At 46.5% G+C, this 21311-nt stretch overlaps 1 protein-coding gene across 1 annotated transcript in view; it reads right to left on the minus strand.

The window, feature by feature from the left end:
* LOC306977553 (cadherin-7-like) overlaps positions 1-21311 on the minus strand; it is a 368395-nt gene that overhangs the window by 175217 nt on the left and 171867 nt on the right. The window lies entirely within an intron of this gene.

The following is a 21311-nucleotide window of genomic DNA, read 5'->3' on the forward strand; positions in this document are numbered from 1 at the left end:
AACAGGGCGCGTGACCGACGCGACGCGAAAGAGCAGAAAATGGGGGTGAAGGAAAGGAAGAAAGAAAGAAAGAAAGAAAGAGAAAAGAGGGAGGGAAGGAAAGGAAATAGGAAATAAGGAAGGAAAGCATGAAGGAAAGAAAGAAGGAAAGTAAAAGAAAGAAGGAAGGAAAGAAAGAAAGCAAGAGAGAGAGAGGAAGGAAGGAAGGAAGGAAGGAAGAAAGGAAGAGAAGACAGAAAGAAGGATGGAAAAAAACAGAAAGAAGGAAAGGAAGAAGGAAAGAAAGAGAGAGAGAAATAAAAGAAAGAAAGAGAGGAAGGAAAGAAAGAAAGAAAGAAAGAAAGAAAGAAAGAAAAAAGCGGGAAGGAAAGAAAATAGGAAAGAAGGAAGGAAGGAAAGAAAGAAGAAAAGTAAAAGAAAGAAGGAAGGAAAGAAAGAAAGCAAGAGAGAGGAAGGAAGGAAGGAAGGAAGGAAGAGAATACAGAAAGAAGGATGGAAAAAAGGAATCAAGGAAAGACAGAAAGAAGGAAAGAAAGAGAGAGAAATCAAAGAAAGAAAGAAAGAAAGAAAGAAAGAGAAAGAAAGAAAGAAAGAAAGAAAGAAAGAAAGAAAGAAAGAAAGAAAGAAAGAAAGAAAGAAAGAAAGAAAGAAAGGGCTTTGAAAGGGCTTTGAAAGCGAGTGAGCGTTTTGAACCATTAGACGCGATAAGTCGGGCAGTTCTCGCTCAGCATTACAGCATCACTTATGCCTCGGACAAAGAGCTCACACAAACATCATTCATGGAACTTGGCCTTTCTGATCTGATACATGTTATCAATGCCTTGTACAATCACTGTCATTTCAGAGGCTGAGGTCAGTCTCCACGGCAGCAGTTCAAACGTTTCATGGAGATAAAAACAAAACAAAGACTTGCTAATGGAGGGAAACTGCAAACCACTGCAGGTGTGATGTTGGCAGTCCTGACTCCTCCCCCCATAGGACGGACCAGAGTCTAAAATAAGACATGCTATGCTGTACTTTATTGTCCTTTCGACGGGGAAATGTATCCCTAGGCGCATATACATCCACACAAGGCACAATACAGGCAAGAATAAAAGTTAAATGAAAAGTTGAATAATGAAATGCTCCCACACATTCATCTTAACCGTATTGACAATGGAAGAAATTCATTTTTAAATCTGTTGTATTTTCTGAACCTACGGCTAAAAGATGTATAAAAGCCCTGCTACGTGTGGACTAGGCCTCATTTTCCCCTGGGGTAGACTGCCACCACTGAGTCACTATACAAATAAAGCCCTGACCAGAGACTTCTCATAGAGGGAGGGGAGGGCACAGACCTGAGGGTTTTTCTGTGGTCACACCGACTCTTTAGAGCAGTGGTTCTCAACCTGGGGGTCGCGAGACAAATTTGGGGGGTCGCTAGATCATTTAGATGAAATACACATATTTCATTAGCAAATAATCAAATGTTTTATTGTAGCATGTGTTTGCTACTTTACCAGAGTACCATTATTTGATCATAGTTTGATGAATTTTATTTCAGCCATTTGTTTTTTTTCTTTGTTTTTTAAGAATGATGTAGGCTACTGTTCCTATTTTTCACGGTAAAACCCGGGCGGGGGGGTCACGAACCCCTTTACCTGTTATAATGGGGGTCGTGGCTCCAAAAGGTTGAGAACCACTGCTTTAGAGCAGTTTGAAAATGTGGTTTTCAGCTGCACAGACAGATTTCCAATCATAAACGGAATGTCGTAAGGAACCACGAACATCTAGCTTGTTTTATCTTGTCTCACCTCAAGAACAAAGGAAAGGCTTCTGTAGATAGAAGCGAAAGTCTTCAACTAGAGACTAAACTCTTCACTAAAACGTACGAGACTGACAAGTTCTCTCCACACTACAGCAGGCCAACATTCACTCGCTTAGTAGGGGTGTAACGGTTCAGCTGCCCCACGGTACGGTGCAATTCACGGTGCAAGTACAATATAGAACCCTGATGAAGACTCCCATGAGTCGAAACACACTGGTGACGCCAGGGCTGGACTGGCAGAAAAAATCGGCCCGGGACTTTTGGGTCAAGACTGGCCCTCCAAAAAAAAAAAAAACGTCATATTGAATGCAATAGTCGAGGTGAGGAGAAAAACAATAAACCCTTGACTTGAACTACAACAGTATAAGCTACAAATCGAGGACAATAGTTGCATTTCGTTTCTGCCGAATTCAAGCTAACACCTCATAGCACCCAACACTTTAATCTTTTCATTCATAACTTGAAGGAACCTTTGTAAAATTACTTAACAATCTTAAAATGTGCGTTCCGTTAATGAAGTTCCACTCGCGACTGCAACACAAATAAACTTCTCAAAACCAACCAAATTATCGCACTGTAGATTCAAGATGAAATGGTAAAACTCACCACAGAGTTATGGAGGTGTGGAGTGAAGATAGAAGTCCCAAAAAGGCCAAACATTGTAAATCCTTTCAATGGAAACTAGAAGATTTACAAACTGCGCGCACTGACGACGAGGGGCAAGACAGAGTCACCTGGCCAACTCCCAGCATGCACTTCTCTGCAAACATTTGTCTAAAATGTATAAGAAATAGAGGTCTAAGGTTCTGTGGGTCCTGGAGGGAGTTACGATAAACTATTTCCTCTTATATTCACAATGTGAGGGGCATGAGTGTTATGTCCGAGAGGCCCACTGCTCATTATACAAGATTATCTGGGAACCATGACTCAAGAAAGCGTGCTACTAGAGAGGTATAAAAGGTGTCACATCCCTCTAGTGGAGAAGTTGTGCAATTGCATATATGTAATAATAGAGATTCTGATGTCTTTTCCGGTTAATTGTGGGCCGGTGTAAGGTACTATGGGCCTTATTTCGTTGTGATTGGCCCATCCGGCCCGAAAGTGCGTCGGCCCACCAGGAAAACTCCCGAATCTCCCGATGGCCAGTCCAGCCCTGGGTGACGCTGTAAACACACTCTCTCGCTCATCCAGAGATCCTCGGCTCCCTCTCTTCCTCTTCTGAAAGTTACCTGGTTTCTAAGTTTGCTTGTTTCCTCACTAACATTCACTTTGCTACTGTGGCAATCCAGAGAGCAGCTGCCCCTTCTCCTTTAAAGGGGCTAGATGCAAGTTGGCCATTTTATGCTCACTACTGCCATCTCAGGTCATACGTGAAACTGCACCTTCTATATTAAGCTCGTGCATGACTGTAAAACTTTCTGAGTGACAGTGCAAGATTTTAGAGGCAGTTGTGGTGAACAGGACTGAGCTCATTCTACACATTAGGACAGGGGTAGGCAACCTCAGGCCCGGGGGCCAAATCCGGCCCCTCCAGCACAGAACCTCTGGCCCCCCAAGATAAATTTGCTCACGTACCTGCCAAAATCAGGGAAGTGGGGGAAGATGAGCCGCTTTTTGCTTTGGTGGTTATTGTGTAAAAACAGTATCATACAAATACAAAATGTTGTTGTTTACATATGATTTTTAACCTCTTAACTCCCACCTGAACTGAGCACATTTTCCCCTGTTTGGCTTCACCCAAATCTAAAAAGCCTCTTGAAAAGAAAGCATCAAAATGGCATCGAAACAACAACAACAAAGTGACGAAAAAGCCACATTAACACAACAAGAGAGTGACCAAAACAGGCCAGAAAAGTAACAATAAAACAACAACAAAAGTGACTAAAGAGCGATAAAAAAGTGACGAGAAAACAGGGCAAACACGCTTTTTAAAAAAACACCAAAAAAATCTTCAAAAACGCTTCAAAAAATTGACAAAAGAGCAGCGACAACGCAACAAAAAGTTACGATTAGTTTTGTAGGCCTTAGCTTTCAAATGAGGCACTACACTGTTGCTTGTCCAGTCAAAACATTGGCATTTGCAGAAAGTTGTTCTTTACTTTGGGCTTCAGTGGTTCGGCCCTCGGTGATTTGGCGATGATGAAAATCGGCCCTTCACCACACAAAAGCTGAAACATGGGGAGGAAAATACTTACTTTTAACATTTTTAAACTCCGTATAGTCCCTTTAACAAATAATAATAAGTTGGTTTTGAAATGAAATAGCCTCAATGCTCATCATTAGACAGGACTTATTGTCTTGGAATTAAATTGCTAATGCTTTATAAATGTAATAAAAACGTGCCTCTGGGCTCATAATACAAAACAAAATTGAAAACAAAATTGCAGTGCTATAAATACATTGGTTACACCCCTGTTCATTAGTATTAAGTTAAGACCAGCCATTCCCAAAGTCCGGGACATCTTGGACCCGTCATTGATCAGAAATCTCGCGGGGCCTAAAAAATCATAATTGTTTACTCCATTCAAAGGAGGTTTTTATAATTTTACAGCTAAAATGACATTAGAAGTAACATCTACCCATGGCAGTCGGCTAAATACTGGTTTAAACTGGTGCATTTGTGCAGATAAATGTATTTTTCCATTCAAAATTAACTATCTTTATTGTACTTGTTTTGAAGACAAGCTTTGGGGGCCCCCCTGTAGTGCTTCTTAGGCCCCCCAGGGTGCCCCGGACCCCACTTTGGGAACTACTGAGCTTGACTATAGCTACACCAATAGGAAATGATACTGCGTCTTGTAACATCTACAACAAGGTCTTTGCAAAAACAGATAGATTTAAACCAAATGTTTTACTTTTAATCCAGTTCAGAGACGTGGGAGAGCAGACGGTACAGATAACTGCTCTAAAGCAGAAGTGACCTCCCTCTCTCCTGGTGCAGCTGAATTGTTTGCCTTTTTCAGCGAACCACGTTGTTTTTCTGGATACTTTTGTACGTCTTTACCGTGTTTTTGTGGAGGTTTGGTGGATTTGTTTACTTTGAGAGTCCAAAATGGTCCTGAAGAAAGCAGCTTTTTGAAGGTAAACAAACTGCTAGCTTATCAGCTAAACCCATTTGAGATCTACAAACATCTTCTTCTGAGACACTGAGCAGTGAAGAGGCACCAAGAGCCCCCACACCTGCAGCACGGAGGAGGCGTCACAAGAGGAGCTACAGGAAACAACAAAAGGGACCAACGAGGAGATGGTGATAGACTGTGGAGGGAGCTGTGCAGGAGGAAGAGGAAGGACGAGGTGGAGCTGACCAGTGCAGGACACCACGCTCTGAGACGGGGACAAGCCCAGGAGGCGGTGCACCGTTTCAGATGATCAGAGGAGACAGAGGGCAGCTACAGTTTCTCCATCCTCCAAGGTCATGCGGGTGGAGCGGCTGAAGGACAACGAGATCATGGACCCGGCCGAGGACAGGAACTTCTACATCACCGTGGACCACAACCTGATCATCAAGCAGGCGCGTCTGTCCCACACGGCCAACTACACCTGTGTGGCCAAGAACATCGTGGCCAAGCGCAAGAGCTCCACCGCCGTGGTCATCGTCTACGGATTTCCCATCAGCCAGTGCTCCTCCTGTGACCAAAACAGTGAAGATGGCGGCCGCGACACAACCATCTTTCACCAAAGAAAAAAAAAGAGTGGTGCGCACTGAATGGGTGCTGCTGCCGGAGGCTCTCTCATCGAATGCAATTTCTCCATCTGTGAGATCAATAAAGTACCATCTTATCTCATCTCATCTTAAAATGCAGTCAAGTACAAAGTATTTATTGTAAAACGTATCCAAGTACATACTTTTCTAAACTTAGACTGACTTAAGACGCCCGCCGCAGTCTGTTTCCGCGTATGGCACCGCAGCAAGCGATAACTGGCTATTTTACTGGGCTCTCCTGCATATGAGCTCTTTAACGTGCGGCTTCCAACCAACGCTTTATTAATAAGTTCATTTTCATCACATTGGTGCTAACACATAAAACGCTTGCCTTCCAGTCGGGCGGGACATTTACATCCTCTTCAAAACTTCTGATCACGCTTTCAACTTCTCCGCAGCGCCGTCTGTCGATCTCTGTCACCGTTTAGCATCATCATTTCTCCTTTCCTTTAAAGCGCTGTCAAAATAACACATCTCCCTGTCATTTCCACATTCAGCTGTGGGATAAAAATGTATCGCCGAGCGTTGCTTTGTTTTTTTTCTTCCCCCCGTCTTTATCTCCAGACGTCACTATTGTTTTCCATTCGCCTCCCGCTGATCACTTTCCCTTCGTCTCTTTTTTTTTTTTTTCTTCCCCGCTCACGTCAATCTGTTGATTCCTTATTCCGCGGGGAAATGGCTTCTGCAGCCCATCTGTGCGTGCCAAAGAGGGAGAACTCCGCCCCCTCCATCACCGAAAGGAGGGAACGAAAAAGAAAAAGATGTCGAAAGAAAGAGATAAAAAAAAGTGCGCGGTGAGGTAACAGAGTGCAGAAGTGAGTGAAGGGGAGAGGTCGGACTTGTCCTGCAGCGGCGTCGCAGGAGGACGGTAAGTGTGTTTTGGGTGGAAAGCTAATTAGCCCGAGCTGTGGAGATTAACTACAGGCACAGTTCAAGTCCCGGCACAGGTGAAGGGATGTGGATACGCAAGTCGATGTAGAGCAGTGCGGAGGGAGAGAAACATCTGGGGCAAGGAAGTGTTAAAGCTGCATTATGCAACTTTTTATGCGGGGGGGAAAAAAAAGTTGATATTTTGACTTTATAGTGACCCAGCGGCCTTTACTTTCCATCACAGTGGTCTCTACAACTCTCCAGGATCAAGTGTTTTGTAGGTTTTCTGGAGAGAGGCTGCGTCGGCAGAGAAAACCTTCCGAACAATTGATCCTGGAGCGTCCTACGGTTTACTGTGATGGAAAGTAAAGGCGTCATGCTGACTGTTAGAGGATAACATTAAATCGCTATTTATCATACTGGGTCAGGCTGTACAGTTGTACTATCTCTGTCATAGCCTTGACTGTGAGGCTCAGGCGCCCACTCTCTGCCACTGAATGCTGAATGACAGACTTGAATGGTAGGACTTGCGCAATGTCTCGAGTTCATGTCTCCGGGTCCCGCACCGATGGTAAATAAACTTCTCCTGCATAAGACATCCAGACTGCTGCCTGTTATTCATCTATCCTCTCGAACACCATTGTTGTTTCTCTAACACAGACCACTCATAATGACCACGTCAAATATCAACTTTTTTCCTACATAAAAAGTTGCATATTGCACCTTTTTAAAGTTTTATTTCATGTTGTGACCTTGTTCTGTTACAACTTTCACCGACTGAACTCAGACAAAACAGAGATTATTGTTTTTGGCCCACAGACACAAAGACAAAGTGCTACCTAGTCTCGCCAACCAGACTCCGCTTCTTTACAGAAGAGGGTCTGGCAACACTCCATTGCGCGCTTTCAAAGGAAGTGACGCAGCGATATGGAGCCTACCGACCAATCAGAGCAGCTCCCTGACGTCACGTTGTTGCGCCTTTGTTTTGTAGTTTTTCAACACAAGCAACCACTTCACGTAATGCTCCGGTTTGCTTGTATTCTTAAGTTTTTCTGACATAAACGACAGAAGTCATTTACTGAACTCCGTGTGGCAGGAGCGCCATTGTTAATGTCCGAATGACGACAACTTTCTTGTCGCTGTTTCTGTCGTCACATCCGCTATGTTCTCATTGGCTGCAATGCACTTCGGTTGTCCCACATTAGTCCCGCCTCAAGCAGTAGTTTTTCTACGACAGGGTCGCCAGACTAGTCTCCTGTTTATTAATTAATAATAGTCTGGATGCCAGGCTAAGTGCTACCAGTCAGCTCAAGTCTCTCTCTCTAAAACTGAAGAATCAGGTTCGAAATCTGGGTGTAATCATGGACTCAGACCTGAACTTAAACAGCCACATCAAAGCAATAACATCAGCAGCTTTTTACCATCTGAAAAACATGGCTAAGATCAGAGGAATGTGTCAAAAGTCGAGTCCTGACCAGAACCAGGACATACGACCATATTAGTCCAGTGCTCCGGTCTCTGCACTGGCTTCCTGTCACTCAGAGAATAGACTTTAAAGCAGCTCTGCTAGTGCACAAGTCTTTTCATGTTACAGCCGTATGAACCATCTCGGGCCCTGAGAACTTCAGGAAGGGGTCTCCTGGTGGTTCCCAGAGTCAATCATTTTCAGGCAGCTAAAATCTGGAACAGTCTTCACGAGGATGTGAGACAGGCCTCAACTCTGAATGAATGAAGCATTTTATCTGCACTCTTGCCTTTCACTGTAATTGACACATTTTTGTTGATGTTTTATTGATTTGATCTGTTTTCTTGTAACTTTATGCAACTGTGAAGCACTTTGAACTGCCTTGTGTATGAAATGTGCTCTACAAATAAACCTGCCTTGCCTCGTACTTAACCTCATGTACGCAGTAAAAAGTTCTCCTCATCGACATAGTAGACTGTCAGTCCAAGATGGCAGCTCGGTCTCCTCCATAGATATAATAGGTTACAGGAAATAGACTGGACGTACAATATTCAAGGACCGTGACGTCGCCCGGCATGGCGCAGCCGGGGCCCCACCCTGGAGCCAGACCTGGGGTTGGGGCCCGAACGCGAGCGTCTGGTGGCCGGGTCTCTGCCCACGGGGCCCGGCCGGGCCCAGCCCGAAGGGACGACGTGGGCCCGCCCTCCTGTGGACCCACCACCCGCAGAGGGATCCGTAGGGGTCGGGTGCGGAGAGGACTGGGTGGCAGTCAGAGGCAGGTGCCTCGACGACCTGGTCCGCATGCACAGCTTTTGGCGTTCGGGACATGGAACGTCACCTCGCTGGGGGGGAAGGAGCCTGAGCTTGTGCGGGAGGTTGAGAGATACCGACTAGATATAGTCGGGCTCACCTCCACGCACAGCTTGGGTTCCGGATCCCAACTCCTGGAGAGAGGCTGGACTCTCCATTTTTCTGGAGTTGCCCGCGGGGAGAGGCGGCGGGCTGGGGTGGGTTTGCTCATATCCCCCCAGCTCAGCCGCCACGTGTTGGAGTTCACCCCGGTGGACGAGAGGGTCGCGTCCCTACGCCTTCGGGTCGGGGACAGGTCTCTCACCGTTGTTTCGGCCTACGGGCCCAACATCGGTGCAGAGTACCCGGCCTTCTTGGAGTCCCTGGGAGGGGTACTAGATAGTGCTCCGACTGGGGACTCCATTGTTCTGCTGGGGGACTTCAACGCCCACGTGGGTAACGACAGTGAGACCTGGGAGGGGGTGATTGGGAAGAACGGCCTCCCCGATCTGAACCCGAGTGGTGTTCTGTTATTGGACTTCTGTGCTAGTCACAGTTTGTCCATAACGAACACCATGTTCGAGCACAAGGGTGTCCATAAGTGCACGTGGCACCAGAACACCCTAGGCAGGAGGTCGATGATCGACTTTGTAGTTGTGTCATCTGATCTCCGGCCGCGTGTCTCGGACACTCGGGTGAAGAGAGGGGCTGAGCTGTCAACTGATCACCACCTGGTGGTGAGCTGGATCCGCTGGCAGGGGAGGAAGCCGGTCAGACCTGGCAGGCCCAAGCGTGTTGTGAGGGTCTGCTGGGAACGTCTGGCGGATCCCTCTGTCAGTGGGGTCTTCAACTCCCACCTCCGGAAGAGCTTCACCCAGATTCCGGGGGAGGCGGGGGACATGGAGTCAGAGTGGACTCTGTTCTCCTCCTCCATTGTCGATGCGGCTGCTCGTAGTTGTGGCCGTAAGGTCTCTGGTGCCTGTCGCGGCGGCAATCCCCGAACCCGGTGGTGGCGCCCGGAAGTAAGGGATGCCGTCAAGCTGAAGAAGGAGTCCTACCTGGCCTTGTTGGCTTGTGGGACTCCTGAGGCAGCTGAGAGGTACCGGCAGGCCAAGCGTGCTGCGGCTCGGGCGGTCGCGGAGGCTAAAACTCGGGTCTGGGAGGAGTTCGGGGAGGCCATGGAGGAAGACTATCGGTCGGCCTCGAAGAGATTCTGGCAAACCATCCGGCGCCTCAGGAGGGGGAAGCAGTGCTTCACCAGCACTGTTTACAGTGCGGGTGGGGGGCTGCTGACCTCGACTGGGGATGTCGTCGGGCGGTGGAAGGAGTACTTCGAGGACCTCCTCAATCCCGTCGTCACGTCTTCCAATGAGGAAGCAGAGGCTGAGGACTCGGAGGTGGGCTCGCCCATCACCGGGGCTGAAGTCACCAAGGTGGTGAGAAAGCTCCTTGGTGGCAAGGCTCCGGGGGTGGATGAGATTCGCCCTGAGTACCTTAAGTCTCTGGATGTTGTAGGACTGTCTTGGCTGACACGTCTCTGCAACATCGCGTGGCGGTCGGGGACAGTGCCCCTGGATTGGCAGACCGGGGTGGTGGTCCCTCTCTTTAAGAAGGGGGATCGGAGGGTGTGTTCCAATTACAGAGGAATCACCCTCCTTAGCCTCCCCGGTAAGGTCTACTCCAGGGTGCTGGAGAGGAGGATCCGGCCGATAGTTGAACCTCGGATCCAGGAGGAACAATGCGGTTTTCGTCCTGGTCGTGGCACACTGGACCAACTCTATACCCTTCATCGGGTACTCGAGGGTTCGTGGGAGTTCGCCCAACCAGTCCACATGTGTTTTGTGGACCTGGAGAAGGCGTTCGACCGTGTCCCTCGTGGTGCCCTGTGGGGGGTGCTCCGGGAGTATGGGGTCCGGGGCCCTCTGCTAAGGGCTGTCCGTTCCCTGTATGACCGCAGCAGGAGCTTGGTTCGCATTGCCGGCAGTAAGTCAGACCTGTTCCCGGTGCGTGTTGGTCTCCGCCAGGGCTGCCCTTTGTCACCGGTTCTGTTCATTACTTTTATGGACAGAATTTCTAGGCGCAGCCAGGGGCCGGAGGGTGTCCGGTTTGGGAGCCTCAGAGTCTCATCTCTGCTGTTTGCGGACGATGTTGTTCTGATGGCTTCAACGAACCAGGACCTTCAGCACGCACTGGGGCGGTTTGCAGCCGAGTGTGTAGCGGCTGGGATGAGGATCAGCACCTCCAAATCCGAGGCCATGGTTCTCCACCGGAAAAAGGTGGCTTCCCCTCTTCAGGTCGGTGGGGAGTCCTTGCCTCAAGTGGAGGAGTTCAAGTATCTCGGGGTCTTGTTCACGAGTGGGGGACGGATGGAGCGTGAGATCGATAGACGGATCGGTGCGGCGTCAGCAGTGATGCGGTCGCTGTATCGGTCTGTCGTGGTGAAGAGGGAGCTGAGTCGGAGGGCAAAGCTCTCGATTTACCGATCGATCTACGTTCCCACCCTCACCTATGGTCATGAGATTTGGGTCATGACCGAAAGGACAAGATCGCGAATACAAGCGGCCGAAATGAGTTTCCTTCGCAGGGTGGCTGGGCGCACCCTCCGAGATCGGGTGAGGAGCTCAGTTACCCGGGAGGAGCTCGGAGTAGAGTCGCTGCTCCTTCACGTCGAAAGGAGCCAGCTGAGGTGGCTCGGGCATCTGTTTCGGATGCCTCCTGGTCGCCTCCCGCGGGAGGTGTTCCAGGCATGTCCTAGTGGGACAAGGCCTCGTGGAAGGCCCAGGACACGGTGGTGGGACTATGTCTCCGAGCTGGCCTGGTGTCGCCTCGGGGTCCCCCCAGAACAGCTGGAGGAGGTGTGTGTGGATCGGGAAGTTTGGGCATCTTTGCTGAGACTGCTGCCCCCGCGACCCGGCCCCGGATAAAGCGGAAGAAAATGGATGGATGGATGGATGGAAATAGACTGTAGCCATTCCACCCCATTCATGGTAACAGTCCCGTGTTTTGTGAAAATTACATGACACACCTTGCTCCTCCTACAGAGCATGTTCTTAAAATAGGGCAAATAGGCAGCCCACAGCTACAACTTTAAAAATGTATACAAAAAAACCATTGAGGTTGAAATATAATACTCTTCTCAAAATGAGAGGAAACTGACCCGTGTAAAGTCCCCATTGGCTTCTGTATTACAACAAGTCCTCCTGAAATATTGCTTATCCCTTTTTTCCATGTAAATATTCAGCATTAGACGTGCAGATGGTGGTGAGTGGAGTAGATCAGTTTCGTGAGGAGAGGAGAGTGGTGACTGTGAGCACACTCCAGTCTAACCGCAGTGCTGGGGTGGGAACACCGGGGCTCTCGCTTATTTCACTCTAATGAACGAAGTGGCTCGATAGCAATCATGGCCGGCTGGCATCTGCACTTTTGCAAAAGGACACACGCAGGGGAAAAAAACAAGTTTCAGACTTTAATTTCACCACCAATGGCTATATTTATACCAGTAGCTAGAGCAAATATTTTTCATTTTTTGTAGAATTGAAGATATTTCATAAAACTCTAGATCGGACGTGACGCTCGTTGTGCCTGGGCCGATGAGGCTAACCCCTACGCCACCAATGTAAAACCAGGAGCAACATTTTCATTGATCCAACGGCAGAACATGAGACACACGTATTGTTTGTGATTGGCTTTTTACTTCTAAGTCTCGTATCTGAGTCAGGATCAGCTCATTTTTAGTGAAACGTCGTGTTATTTAGCCGTATTAGCTTTGTTTTCTCCATTCATTCCCAGGGTTCCCTACGTGCCCCTTGTTCAACAAATATTGGTAATGTGGTGTTAAAAACTGGACTAATATTTGAAAACTGCAAAAGCGTTTCAGCCATATGACATAAGATCCTTCGCAATTATCAAAGTGGCATGAGATAAAAAGTTTCCATTAGATTACATCGCACTGGGTTAAAAGGGCCAGTCACAAGATGGCCGCCAGGATTACTACTGCCATGTCCTATCCAGAGTTTCATAAAAGATCTTTGCGTTTCGCTTTATACCCTCCATAGTTAGACGAGGTATCGCTGATGTCCATTCAAGTGACTAAACGCCCTTATCGGATGATTGCGACGTGTAATTTCATAGACCCTGGGCTTGGCTTCACTGCAGGCTAATGCTTCCGTCAGTGGTCCTGACCCTGGGCAGTCCCCGGTGCCGCGGGGCCCCTCTGGCGCTGGCTTGATGGATGGATTCACTGCGCAGGGTGACTTTCCCCACGGGCAGCATTAAGGTGTAATTGAGATTTCAGGCCACATTAATTAATATGTACAGGCTACGAGGTGCGGGCTAAATGTGTTGTCATTCCACTCGCTAAGGGATCTTTCTTACTTTTGGGAGTGCAGCGTGCCTGAGCTTTCGGTCCGAGTCTCTTAGTAAATCGGGCTAAAAGTCGTCCAAAGGTAACTGCAAAAAAAACAGTGTAACTTATTTATATTGTTGTATCCTCATCAGTAATCCTGCATATTCAGTCTGTGGCTAACCTTCACTCTCAGGTGCACCAATCACGGGGAAATCCTGGTCGCTCCATTGAGCTTTCAGTTATCCAGACACCTTCACCAAACTGGCTCTAGTCCTGGCTGTGGTCAAACTCTCTTTCCTTACTCAGATTTGCATGTTTGTCAGCAGTTGTTTTTTGCTCTAGTCACCGATGCCAAAGAGAAAACGCTGCGCCCTCTATGGTTCTTACCTGAGCTTAGTTGAGTTCATACGTATCTGTCTGGTTGATCATTTGGCCTCTCCCAGAATATTCCCATAGCTCCAAAAGGGGGTGAAGTTTGAAGCTACCGCACTCTTCCATAGGAACGCACAAAGATCAGACGGGTACGCATCGACTCGTCTAAGCTCAGGTAAGAACATATCTCAGTATGGTATAGTCTTTGAAGCCTGCACTAAACGCACCCGCTCCATGTCCTCTTGCCTTCGTGCAACACTCCTCCTTCTCTCTCCTTCTCTCTGTCCTTCGCTTGTTTATCCAAGTCCATGTGCTCAGCTCCGGGCTTCATGTGTGAACCGTCGTAGCTGCGCTTTAGGGAGGTAGGTCAGTGCTACGTCTGCGGCTTGACTTTCAATCTGCTAAAATGACGGACATCCTTCAAGTAATCCGTAAAGGTAGAAAAAAACCTTCAAATTTTAGATAGTCATCAAATTTGACTTCCGTCCACGTCCATGAGGTTCACCGCAGCGCTGTGGGTGGTAAACTTCGCAATTATGTTGGACAAAGGAACACGTACGATCTCTGGAGATAGACTTGTAAACCTTGATGCTGTTGATGTTGCTCCACAACTGGGGTTCTCGAGTCGTCAGTCAGGTGAGTTTAAACGAGCATCATGTTAAAGAAAGTTATAGGAACAGGCCACTGTTTATACCTACTGAAATATGTTCTTACCTGAGCTTAGACGAGTTGATACGTACTTGTCTGGTCTTGGTGCGTGCGCTCAGTCGCGCAAAAACGATTGAGAGATGTTGCTCGCAGTTGGCCTCTCCCAATGTATTCCTATAGCTCCAAACGGAGGGTGAAATTGGAAGCTACCACACTCTTCCACTGGCACAAAGACCAGACAGGTACGTATCAACTCGTCTAAGCTCAGGTAAGAACATATCTCAGTATAGAAAAACTGTGTTCCCTCAGTCACGCAAAAAGATCAAAGATGTTGTTAGCATTTGGCCTCTCCCAGTATATTCCTATAGCTCCAAACAGGGGTGAATTTAGAAGCAACCAAGCTCTTCCACGGACACGCACACAGACCAGACAGGTACGTATCAACTCATCCAAGCTCAGGTAAGAACATATCTCAGTATGTGAAAACGGTGGCCTGTTCCTTTAATACGAGCGATGGCTGTTATTGTTCACTTAAGTATTTTCAGGCACATGTGCAGTGTCCGGGAGGCGAGAGCTGCTGGGCTGACATGTGGCGCCGTTTGTATTGCACGTCCGGCACTACACAATGGCCGTTCAAGTAGAGTCTGATGAGCAAAACTCCTGAGTTCCTGTACGTGGCAGCAGAGTGAGAGCAAGGCAATAAAAGTAAAGACTGTTAAGTGTACAGTGGTCCCTCACTACAACGCGGGTACCGCTGTTTCGCTGATTATTTTTAGTGCAATATGCATGCTTTTTTTTTTACAGAGTATGAATGTCATTGTGTTGCAGCTTCAGTGCTTTCACCCATGCCTTTCTTCTTTGTGGCTCCAACGGCAGATGAAAGAATAGTCGGCTAGTTTATGGCACAGCAACTGGTCGGCATCTAGTTCGCTCGTGATTGACTGTTATTATTTTGTCCGGCCCATTTCTTGTGTATTGTGTCAAAATAGCAATCTTTTCCGCCTTAGTTTTTTGTGATGTTCCAAGACATAAACAGGAAATAAACAGATTTGCACCAGAACTTGTGTAATTGCGCTAACTTTCTGTTTTCTGGGAGAAAAAAAACCTTGATTTCAGGTGTGCCACGGCTTCGTAAAAGATGTGCACATTTTTACTCCTTTCATTGTAAAGCACTAACTGGCTGCGTTTAGTTTTAGCGTAGGATTGATACTGTCTGGCATCCAAGCGCTCTGACATTTTCGGGCAATTTACTAAACTAATACAGCCATGAAAAAGCCGGGGAAGCAGCTCGTGATTCGTCATCCTCGCTAAAAAGTGTGCCTCTGTCTTCCGCAAATGGTTATTTCACTGCACCTTTGAGGAAGCCGCGGCTCCGGAGCCAGCCTGAGGCGCGCCGTATATTTCAGCCATGTTTGACTTTCCCGTTTTGGATATATAGACGGCCCAAAATGCCAGCGGTGCCACACTTTCCCCCCACTGTGTTTACAGTAACACGCCGTCTCGCCATTACTCTTTTTGAAAGCGCGTCGAGAGAGCCGCCATTATCCGGAGTTTTGTCCCCTGCTTTAAAAACCCGGCGAAAGCTCCTTTTTTCTGAAAATGACTTTTTCCAGCTGAGGTTTCTTGACAAGTGACAAGCGTCGTACCTTGGCTTTCTTAAGTATTGTCCTCCTCCCACGCTCTCAAGTCTGAGGCGGCAATAACGCGTGACAGGCCGCGCTGGATTTGCCTTGAAATCCATCCGCGCTGGTTTCGAGGTGGCTAAAGCTGACGGGTGATTCAGAAGGTGAGAGGAGTGCGCATGGGGAGGCAGTGGAGAGTGCAGGGAGGGGGGGGTTAGTGCGAGCCCGCTACGACCAAAGAGCTGCACCAATCCCACTAGCACGGTAATAAATATGTCATTTTATTGTTGACGTATTAGTTACTGAGACTAATTGAGAAGGGTTGTCGGATATCTTGTTTAGTTTTTGAGTAAGCTGCTTTCAAATCAGGCAGGAATTAGATATTCCCTCAGAGCAAACAAAAGTTCAAAAATATCCAAGACTGGAGAATGTGGTGTCTTACTATTAGGAGGTGTTTCAACAATGTGGTCAGTTTATTTGTTTCCTGGTGATAACTAATCTTTAAAGGGACTATACAGAGTTTAACAATGTTAAAATGAAGTATGTTCCTCCCCCTTCATGTTTCAACAATGTCCTAATGTGTAGAATGAGCCCAGACATATTCACCACAACTGCCTCTAAAATCCTGCACTGTCACTCAAAAAGGTGTTCATTCGGTCTGAATTGCCGTCATGCTCGAGCTTAATAAAGAAGGTGCAGTTACACGTATGACCTGAGGTGGCAGTAGTGAGTATAAAATGGCTTGCAACTTGCATCTCTCCCCTTTAAGAGAGTAAACTGGACAACAGTGTAGATGGTCTGCAGTTATAACAGGCAGACACATGATTTGTATTATGTTATTTTTTTGTTTTTCCAACAGAGAAAACTGCTGTCGACGCCTCATGGCCATCAGACTGGGGAAGTCTGGTACTACACTGCTGATTTAACGGCATACAACATGCAGGAACAGAATTATTGCAAGTCAGGGTTGGAGATAATGTATTACAAAATTAACGGGGTTACTAAAATGTATTACTTTTTTCAGTAACTAAGGAATATAACATATTACTTACACAAAATATGGTAATATATTTGTCATTGCATTTCAAGTAACTTGAGTTACAAACTCTCCCCAAATAAAATGCACCAAATCAAGCTGAAAGTTGTTGAATAAGATCTGCAGTTGTGGGTGTAGTGTGTAGCTGACATCATCAGAAACAAAAGACAATGGGGGAAGTGAAGGAAAAGGAAATCTCTGACTGCACTTTTGCTCGGTGGCATTAATACTAATCTCAGTTTATATTTTGCCAAAAGTAACTCAGAAGTAACTCAAAGTAGTGCAACTCGACTATATTTTTGAAACAATTATATGTAATACAAACATAATACATTTTAAAAGCAGTACTAATTAATTTGTTTACCTTAATAAATCATTTCCGTTGTCCCTCTGGGGGTAATACAAGTGTTAATGGGATGATTGGAGGGTCTTTCATCTCCCCCTGGTGGCTCTAGCCAGAAAACCGCAACTGCAACTTGACTGCCACTGGACCGGAGGACCCAATAATACACACAATGGAATCACGAAGAAGAAGCTAACGAGCAAAGCTAACTGCGGGCTACAGCCACTTAAACAGTATTTACAGCCAGGCTTGGGTGAAAAAAATGATCTCCATTGTGTAATTGGATGTACAATATCCCTCTGTCCCTTTGTCTTTTCTGTCAGCGTAGAATTTACTCTCACGGACAATTAATGAGTAAAAAACGTACCCTGCTACGACACCTGCAGTGATGCTTATGGCCTCTAGGGGCATGATTTACTCAGTACTGCTTTATGCTGTAACTACTAATATAGAATGTATTACAATTTGAAAGTAACTTGCCCAACACTGGTGTACAGTAAGTATACGGTGTATCAGAGGCCATCCCCTACCAGAGCTCAAATGGCTCTAAATTATATGTTTCTTTCAAATGTGACATTAAAATATACACAACAAAACTGCCAAGTCAATGCAATTTGAGGAGCAAAGAGGAGAGCGATCTTATAATACCTGCCCCTTTGTGAGCTTTACAAATCACTTTATTTTATAGGTGCAGGAGGAGGACCACGCCTGAAACCAACCCTTTCTTACCAGCCCACCATGTCTTCGCCTAATGTCTCGAATTACCCAGATGCCCTAGCTCATTCAGCACCGTTTGTCTGAACTCTCGACCCTCCCTCTATGTCTTCAGCTTTATCCAGGCTTTTAAAACTATAGGACACCTCAGCCTTGACGCTTCTCTTTAAAAAAGTACTCCCCGCATCCAAGACGTGACTAAAATGTGGACGTGCATAATGCCAGGAGTCCCAACGCAATTAAAGTGGAGAGATTAATAACGAGAGAAAACCGGAAAACAAGCAGCTGCAGTGACTTACAACCGAAAAGGCTCCAAACTAACAAAGGCCCTTTAAATACCACATAACCTTGTCCAAACAGTGTGACACGAGGCGATAAAAGGAGATGAAGAACGATCTGGAATCATAAAAGCATCACCGGCCCTCGTCATTCCCCCCCCCCCCCCCCCCCCCCGTTTTACTGTAGAAGTTTGGACGCCGCTCTTAAAGCCGACGCCGCCTGTCTCCTCCGCGCTGGTGAAATCATCAACGCGCCACATTATCGTTGAAATACCCTTGAATTACAAAAGCACAACATTTCAGCCCCGCGACCGATCAAGAACGAACCGGGGTGTTTCACGTTTACGGCCGATCGTCCCGTCCGGCGTCCGGCGAGGCCCCACTCTGTCGCTCCTGACGCCTTTACAGGACGAGAGATATTTCAAAACATCCTCGTAAAAAAAAAAAAAAAAAGCCACTTTCCGACGCGAGATGCACTTTACGGGCTTTTTACAGAATGAAGTGATCACGGAAATTGAAGATTAGACTTAGTAGGCTGGTTGTAAAATGGAAAAAAAATGGAAGAAGAGGTGTTAAAGGAGGCGGATGTGCGCGATGTAATGGAGAGGAGAGGCGTCTGCGGATGAGTTATAGTTTAGAACATGGGAGAGGAAGGACAGAGGGATTTGACATTAGCTCCCAGTCATGACACGTTATGCGTGGTTTACGGTCCCGAGGTCAGAGGGCGAGGCGGGATTTTCAGCTCGTTCCGATGAGACGGATCATTTGGATTGACTACTTAAAAAAGAGCCTCCCAGATGACCTAAACCAGAGCTTCTCAACCCACCATTACCTCGGAACAGGGTCTTCGGAACAGGGTCAGTTCAAATTCAGGTCCAAATTGAAAGAAAAAAAAAAAAACGTTCCTATACGATTGGGAAACATTGGTGCTATTTGTGCTTGCTTTGTTTTTAAAAGATATGTAAAAAATATCCTGGGAGCTGAGGGGCAGTGTTTCCTGTGTATCTGGGCCGTGCTAGACCCAATGGCCGCTGGCTGCTGTGCTTTTTGGCCACAACACTAGGGGCCGCCATTGCTGTAGTACCTCCATATCGCCGCTAGTCTCCCATTGGAAAGCTTCGGACTTTAGACACGTTAAAGCCAACTTTAAAGCCTGGTCCCAATTTTTTTGGAACTATCTAGAGCTAGATATTCCTCCTGTGATAACGCTGGGTTAGTCACGATTAAAGAAACCAGGCTGGTTTTCGTAAGAAGAATTTTAGAAATCTCGTACTTAATGAGGGTCGGACTGTTAGCATTGGAGCAGCGCGAGCTACACGTCACGCAAGGGCCGAGTCTACAGTGAAGATCCCGCCCTTATGCCCTTTTTAGGAACATGCTTCGTCAGAGCTGGGGAGGAGAAGTCTGTAAATCCGCCATGATTTCCCCCTTGAGCGTGGTCATTGTGGTAAACGGGGAGGAGTGAGCAGAAGCTGTCCATTATATATACAGTCTATGGCCACACTTGACCAAAGGGAATCGCGTTCAGGTCCAAAGTCCGGATCAAAGGTTCTAGGGTCAAAGGTAAAATATTGTATTTTCCACAAGATTTTGCAGATTTTTGTTCTCCCAGTGTCTGCCTAGGTTTCCTCCATGTACTCTGGTTTACCCTACCACTAAAAACACGTACAATAGGTTTCTGGAGCCAGAACACCCCTTAAAAAGAGATTCTTAATCTCAGTGGGACTTTCCTGGTCCGTTTGTAACTTGCTTTGTACCAAACATTGTATATGTAACGAGACTGTTGTTGTAGTTGTGCTTCGTTTCTCTTCTGCTAATTTCTGTTAATTACATGAACATTCCCTTAAGTGCTTTGTAAGGGTGGTCCGTGTTAAAACAGACGCTTTGAAATGTAACAGGTTCCTCGCTAAGGAGGCAAATCCAATTATGATGTTGCTAAATGTACCATTGTATCATAATGTGTCAATCACAAACGGGTACGTTGTGTTCACGTGTGCGCATGCTGCGTTCCAAGGCTCTCGTACTTTGTAATATGTTCTCGTGTACTATTGTTGTGATATACACTTTTATTGTAAGGATTTCGGGGTGGGCGTTTATAAGCTTTTGCTTCGGCCCACTCCTTTTGAGCAGAATTCCAACTGCTCAAATGAACAAATAAACTAAACTAAACTAAACTACGTAAAGGTCAAATCAAATTTTCAAATATATTCCCTGGGATAGGCTCCGCCCACCAGTTGAGAACCACTGACCAAGTTCAGCAGAGATTTTGATTCATGACTTGTTAAATGAACCATTTTACTAGAGCAAGGATTTGTCTGTGTTCCAGTTTAATGTTGGCTTTGGAAGGTGGTGGATCCAGTGTTTGTTAGAGAAACACTCACACTTTTAAAGCTGTAATTACTTTTATCAATTCATTCCTACATTGCAGCCTATACCCCTAGCTCCGCTTAACTGCTGCTGAGGTTGAAAACTGCTCAAAACAGGAAGCTGATTTCAACAACTGCTGCACACACGCATCCTTTGTCACAGGATAATGACATTTGACACAAAATATTCTGGCGAGGAGAATAATTAAATGGCATTATCTGGTTATTTACTTTCCTGCACGAGTACAATCTCCAAATGTTGTTGTTTGTATCAAAGAAGCGACCTGCCCCACTAACAGGGCTAACCCGACCTCTTCCATCAACGTGTTTTTCCTGCACACCTTTATTCATACGTAATGGCATACATAGCAGTTCACTGAGCTAACATCCACTCACTTAAAAACAAGCTTTTAGATATTATACAGGCCCGCAGAAACGTTATGCTCATCCTCGTATAAAATATGCCGCATTAACCTCCTGAGAGCATGTATGAGCCAAACAAATAATGCGTGTTTCAAATCAACACATGCCTGGCTTTTGCAACCCTCGGCCGCTTTAGTCATGCAAATGTATTTAGAGTCGCTCCGGATCAACACTTAAAGTTCGAGCCCGACGTGTGAGCTCTAACACTTTGTTTCTTTTTGACGGTGTTAAAGTTGTATCATTACTTCGGCCGTATGTCAGTGGCTATTCTTCTGGGCATTTCAGAGTTACTTTTACATTTTTCCATTTAGTATTTACAGCCCCGATCAAAAGCTGAACTCACCCACCCACTTTCCCACCGCGCATTCACCGACAAATACAGTTTGGTATCCACGTGTAGCACGAAAGGCTGTGACTAACGTGGTGCTGTAATCCAAATATGGTCATTTCCTTTCTGGCAGCGGCTAAAGAAGTATACTGCAGAGGCGCATGCACGGACATTACAAAACTTTCTGACCCATTTTTATCAA

This window comes from Gobius niger (genome assembly GCF_951799975.1).
Source record: "Gobius niger genome assembly, chromosome: 18".
NCBI classification, from domain to species: Eukaryota; Metazoa; Chordata; class Actinopteri; order Gobiiformes; family Gobiidae; genus Gobius; species Gobius niger.